Below are 7,193 nucleotides of genomic sequence, written 5' to 3' on the forward strand. Positions count from 1 at the left end.
TTGCAGAAAGGCTAAGTATTGCAGGCACGTACAAAATGGATGGGTCTTGCATCATGATGGGACAATGAAAGCTTCAGATCCTACTGGTGCCTCTATTTTTTTTCTTTCCATAATAACTGTTAATACCCCTGATTTCTGATGATAGCACAAACCATAAATTATACTGTATGTCCAGCAACAAAATTGGTATTTCTGTAAGGGATGCGTGTGTTAAAAACAACTCCACTAGTGGAAATAAGAAGCTTTATGAATGTGAATAGAGTTGCCAATGGGATGTGTGTCTGTGTCTGTGTGTGTCTGTGTGTGTGCCTTTGTTTTTCAGAAAAAGATGCTTCATCAGAAAAAGGCAAATCACAAGATATGTCCCATCACTGGTTCATTTCTGGAAAGCTCACAAATTCGTGCTTCAGTTTAGCTCATATTTTACAAATTACATAATGAGGAAAAGTGGAAGAATGCAACAGAATGATTTGAAAAATGGAAGCCATTGTCTGAGCGTAGTACATTTAATGATATGGAGACATATTCTAGGAGGCATATTGTGATGAAAATTGTATACACATCTTTGTGTGATAGTCATTAGTCATAGGCTATTTTTTCAAGGAAAAATATATATTATTTTATATATGAATAGATTTAATCATTATCGCCATCTCTTTTTCCAAGTATCCCAGTTTTTCTCCTTCAGGTGAATAAATTATGTGACAATAATGACTTCAACAGCTGCATCTTTGAATCCATATCTAGGCTTCACACACATTTATACGTTGAGCCAGTCTTTTTTCTTTTAATTGCACTTCCATGATTTTAATGTAATATAGTATATGCTTTGGGTGGATTTTCTTTTTCCCTGAATGTCAACATAGATAGATTTAGGTCATTATGACCATTATAGCCTGGGGGAAAAAACCAAAATAAGTGGATTATCTTAGAGTTCCTAAAAGAATATGGCCATTGAAAAGTTTTAAATGTTGAATGGGATGGTGTCACAATTGCATTATGTAAGAATTCTCTGGCTTTGTTTTTGAGAAAGACAGAATTTGCAGATGCTGACTGATAATCCTTAGTGAATGTGCAGATCAGAGCCAAGACCTTCTGTTGCTCACAGTGAAGTTTTTTTTAAAAAAGTTGTCTATATATGAATGTCTTTGTATGTGTATGTGTGTGTGTGTTATATTTGAAAGTGTATCTGTAAACACACAGAGCCAGTCAGAAAAACTTTGCTGTTCAATAAATTTACAAATTGTATTGCTCTGTTTCCACCCAAGAAATCACCAAACTTTGATGAATCACAGATTGTTCACACTGTGCAGTATTCTTCATTTTCACTACCTCTACACAGAACAACAAAAACAAGTTAATAAAGTCTGTGTTGTGTGAGGAGTGGGGAGAGGGAGCCTAGTTTAACTGATAGGATGAAATAAGTAACATAAATTCTTTTGGGTGGCTGAAAGGGCAGTTATATGGAAGGTATTTTTTCCTAAGTTTCAAATTAGATTCCTTAGTAAAGCCATCCTTGTAAGAGCCAATGCAGAATGAAATGATCAATAAAATGCAGTGGAAGCTTGAGATCTGAATTGCAGTGAAAGGAAAAGGAACAGATAAATGCTTTTGTAGTTTCACCTTTGAAAAAATGCCGTTTGTAGATATACTTTTATTCAGAAGTAGCCTAAGTTATTGAAAGATCTTCCTCCCAAATTCCTTTGGGATTTCTATAATCTAATTAAGGCTATTTCTAAGTTCTTCAACATATTTGAATAATTTAGGTAGAAGGAGGGAGAAATAGAATGAATCACTTAATCACTTAAACCAAGAACTCTTAGGGTAAAGCCATTTGATTTTTGAACCATCAAGGCACAATAAAACTTCCCAGATTGTAATTACATTCCACTATTTGGGTTACAGAAAACTTCTGTTTGATGTGAAAACTGGTTTGCCAAAAGCTTCTTTTGATTTCTGTTTATTACAAACGATGTGCCTTTAGGCAAGTTGTGACCACACTAGGCTTCAGTTCTTTAGACCATTTGTTCTCTTGTGTGAGCTTTTGACTGTTTGCTCTTCAAAGAACACATCTAAAGTATTGCCATGTGCTTTACCCACTTATGGAACAATGCTCTATAGTGATACAAGCAGTTGGTTTCTCGGTTTCTCTCTTCCTGTTCTTACATGGCTCTTCTGATGGACATGTAACTGCTGAATATATCAGTGAATGATGTTTAGCTTTTCTATTTATTTTCCACACTCCTAAACACTCTGATATCAGTAGGATAGGAATGGCAACCACTCTTTGTTTCATCTTAGTTCTCAGCGGTTGTGTGTGTGTGTGTGTGTTTTAAAATAAGGGTTAGGATTATTCTCTTCTATTTTGTTCTGTGATCCTATGCACATTTATATGATCTCATTGACATCAATGGAACTTCCAAGTAAGATTAGAATAAGGTTTTATTTATATTTATTTAGTAAATGTATAAGCTGCCCATCTCATATGCACGACTCTGTATATCACTTTTCATGCAATAGGCTCTGAAACAAAGAACGGCATATTAAAATACAATAAAAATAAAATGTAATAAAGTATGTTATACATATATACACTATCAAAGCCCAATTTTTTTTATTAAAAAAATTGCATTATCACAGGTCAAGAATGAAAGTGAAAAGATTTCACTTTCCAAAGTAAAACAATTAAGAATTGCTCATACCATCTCACCATCCCATCCATATATGGATAGACATGTGATAGTTCAGGAAGGTTAAAAGAATCAGTAACAGCCAATTCCCCAAAAGAAACCTATTTTGCAGTGTTAAAATGCATGTAACAAAATGCAAATATAAGTCTTTGGGATACAAGAAAGGATAGATTCCAGATTGTAATGTTATCCATATTGTGGAGCCAGTTTTCAGACTTACACAAGAGGAGGCTTTCTGGATGACTGACTCTCCTGTTGGTACAAGAATATTCAACTATTTCTCAGACAGCTACAAATACTATTTTCTGTTTTTCCATCCATGCATTCTTACATGCATATGCTGTAAAACAGAACTTTGACATCATTTCAATATCTTGGTAATTATGGAAAGTTAATACAATGGCAATGTTAGTATAGTGATTTAACTAAACCCCAAGGTATCTCTCAATATTATCAATACCATTGAGCATTCACTAAAAAAGAAAGAAAGAAATCCTCAGCATCTAAGGCAGAAGGAATCTTATCATCAATGATTATTATATTAAGCATTAGAATTGGGAGAAAAGTTTTCAGACACTTTAATATTACATAACATGAAAGCCTTTTGTGGTTTATAGGTCTCTTTACATTTTAAAAGAAGGGGGATTTGTACTGACATCTTACAAAAGAGAATGTGTCCAGGGAGGGAGGGAATCATGAACATAAATGTAAAAGACCCAATGGCATTTATTTAAAAAAGAAGTTACCAGACTATTTTGTAAAAGTAGCCTATATCCAAAGACAACCTGAGCTAAGTGAATTAAACAGCAATATAAAGTTTTGCCAATGAACAGGCACAGGGAGCAGAATCACATAATTTGTAGCATCACTAAGTATTGTCCCTGTCCATCTTCAATCCATGAAAACGAAGTGGTTTTCTTGCAGAACATTCTTTTACTCTTTCTGTAAAAAAATAGAGAGTAAAATTTCAAAAAAAAAAATAATGAAAAAAGACAGTCTTCCTGTACTAGGAGGTCTTGTTATTTTTTGATATTTTATATCTTATTCTTAAAATACTTATTGTGTTCAATAGCTACAGTATGTAATATTTTTGGAAGCTGGCAGGATGTAAGTTAAGGAGCTATAACCAGGCCTTTCTCCTTCCTAAGTTTTAAAATAACATTCCCTTTCACTACACATTTAGGTCAGTTTTATAATTTCTCTATGGGACAGAGGAAATGGGGTAGGGAGGAACTGGAAGACTAGATTTGCAGATTTCTTCTGCCTCTTATAATTCCCACCAGCATACATGTTGGGTCTTTCCAGAGTATCCCAACAATCAGTAGGAAAGAAAGCAACAAGGGGGATCTGATGCTGTAATTGCTCATCTGAGGTTGGAACCCTCCTAAATTTGGTGCAGAAAATCTAATCAAACCTATGATTTTGTCCTTGAGACACTGTGTGGTTTAAAGATGAGCATATTTTCCCATTTCATTCATTTATTCCTCAGCCCCAGCCCCAGCCCCAGCCCCAGCCCCACCCCCAGCCCCACTTAGTTTATTCTGCATTCTACTTTTCCTGAATTCTGGTATGAAAGAGAATAATTGATTACATGAGCACTTTGTTACAGCTTCCTTCATTTACATTAATCATATACATGTTTGGGGGAGGGGTGAAATGTAATAAAAGCCATTGCTACGTGTCAATACTGAGCAATATAAATAAAGATAGAGATAGATAAGAGCCAGTTATAATGGTTAAGGTGCTGGACCAGGACTGGAAAAACTCAGACACTAATCCTTGATTAAGCATGGAAGCCAACTGGATGACTTTGGGCCAGTCTTTGAGCCCTAGATTGGGGGATTGAAAAATATCTATTTACAAACTTTTAATAGACCAGCATGATAGATTATAGTTATAACTTTCAATAAAGTGGCTTTCATCCTGTAGTATACTGAGTTTGGCTAATAATAATATATAATTGCATTACATTTTTTCTAAAATATTAATAATGGATGAAATCATGACATAGAGCACATTAGAAAATATATACAACGTTAATTTTTATTTTAACAAAATCAATATGTCCCCCCCCCACCTTGCACTCTTTTATTAATGGACTTTTTATTGATAAAGAATAAGTGAGGGAAAGGTGCTTATGAAAAACTAAAAGCTGTGGTATTATGTTTATATACACTCTCTAATGTTCTGAATATACTTACTATATGTATTAATAGGATAATGATGTTCCTCATACATCACTTCTACTTCTGAATCAATAGTATTATGAAGGATACATTTGGATTTGAAAAAACATCAGAAGGTGTTAGAAAGGTTAATGCTCTGAATGAGCTCTGTTTGGCAAAGGTTGTTAAAAACAAGAAAAACAGCTTTTCTGTATATATTCAATAGAAAAAGAAAAGAAAAAAAAAGAATTAAACTGCTCAATAAAGATAGCAAAATGCTAGAAGGTTAACAAAGAGATAACAGATCCTCTCAAAATCAATTTTGGCCCAGTCTTACCCACAAGAGAGTATATATTCCATCATGAAATTGTGAAGAGAAGTATGAGGGCAGGATTGAATCCTGAGATTGACAGATACATGGCCAGGGAATACCTCTTTACTCTGAATGAGTTTAAATCTCAGGGCCAAATGGTCTGATCAAAACTTTACATATTATCTTTGAGAAATTCTGAAGAACTGGAAAAGTACCAAATGGTAAATATTGTCCCTATCTTCAAACAAAAAAGAAGAAACTAGGGAACTACATATCAGTTAGACTGGCATAAATACCTAGAAAAATTCTAGAATATATCCTATTCAGATTGACCTATAAGGACCTTGAAAACAATGTGGTAATTACTAGAAGTCAGTATGAATTTGTCAAGAACAAGTGCTGCCAGAATAAGCTTACCTCTTTTTAAAACTGAGTAGCTTTCCTAAGAAATTGTGGGAATGTTGTAGGCATAATGTTTCTTGATTTTAGCAAAACATTTGACAAACTACCCCATGACATGCTGATTAGCAAGCTAGCTAAGCATGTCCTGGATGGCATGATAATTAAGTAGATATACAGCTTGCTTGAAAATCATGTTCAAAGAGCACTCATCAACAGACCCTCATAAAACTGGAAGAAGGTACCAAGTAGCCTATCACAAGGTTCAGTCTGAAACCATATACCATTCAACATATTTATGGGAATTCTTACACGAATAAGCAAATTCTAATCACATTTGCAGAAGACCAAAAATTGTAAGGAAGAAATTTAAAAATGATATTGTTAGGTTAGATAAATTAGATAAAAGAACAGAATGAAATTTAATAGACAGAAATGTAAAGTTATTTAGTTAGGAAATCAGGTATGCACATACAGAAAGGAAGATATATGGTTTGATAATAGTACTTATGGAAAAAAAAACCTTGGAATTGTAGCTGAATGTGCAGCTTGATTCAGCTGCAAACACACAAATAAATGCACACATACACATATACACACACAACTATCATTTCCAAATAGTAGAAAATTATAGTTCCATTCTTCTTTGCTTTGGTCAGACTCCAGCTTAGGTTTTATGCTTAATTATGAACACCACATCAAGAAGGATCTGATAAAATGTGTCAGAGAAGGATGACAGAGCTGATCCGTGGGCATCCAGGATAGGAATGTACAGAAGTGGCAGGCTTTGACTGCAATATAGAGCCTGCCCCTCCTCTTCCCACATGCTGTTAGGCTAATCAGAGGATTAGAAAGCAAGCCCACTGAAAACAGATTGAAGGAACTGAGTGTGTTTTAACTTTGAGAAAATAAAACTGAAAGAGAATAGTGTTCTTCAAATATCAGAAAACATCATACAGAAGAAGGTTATGTCTTGATTTTCATCAATTCAGAATTCAATATGTGGAATAATTAATGATCAATATGTGGAGTTATGGTCACATTAATGATCAATTAGAAGAATAATGTTATAAATATCCCAGAAGAAGGGAATGACAAACTACCTCCATATTATTCCCAAGAAACCTGCATGGACATGTCTTCACTAGGAATAGAGTTCAGCTCGAGGGAATCTATCTCTTCTACAATCAGGGGATTGGACTACTTCCAACTCTATTATTTTAAGATTCTCTTGAGTGTGTGCGCATGTGTGTGTAATGTCTGTTTCTATGCAATGGGTTACACTATCTTTAAGCTTTTAGGTTCTTCATCCTGTCAGACAGTTAGTGCATGACTGTTGGTCTGTAACACTCCTCCTTCTGTATATGGAAGATTATATATAGAATACATTTTTTCCAAAACTAATTTGATGGATTGCATAATATTGTAGGTTTTCAAAAAGGATTTACAAGGAACCTGGACATAAGAACTGTTATACAACAGTCAATTGTGTTGTGAAAGGCCATCTCTGAGAAGCTCATAAAAGAAAAATAATTATATTAGTATTTCCAACTACTTCTTTTCCAAAATGCCATCATGAAATCAATGTTAGGAGCTGTTCTCCCTCTCTTTCAAGGCTTGAATATG

Source organism: Python bivittatus, unplaced genomic scaffold, assembly GCF_059951505.1.
Source record: "Python bivittatus isolate LINGU-HERP-01145 unplaced genomic scaffold, Pbiv_v1 ctg000070_np1212, whole genome shotgun sequence".
Taxonomy (NCBI): Eukaryota; Metazoa; Chordata; class Lepidosauria; order Squamata; family Pythonidae; genus Python; species Python bivittatus.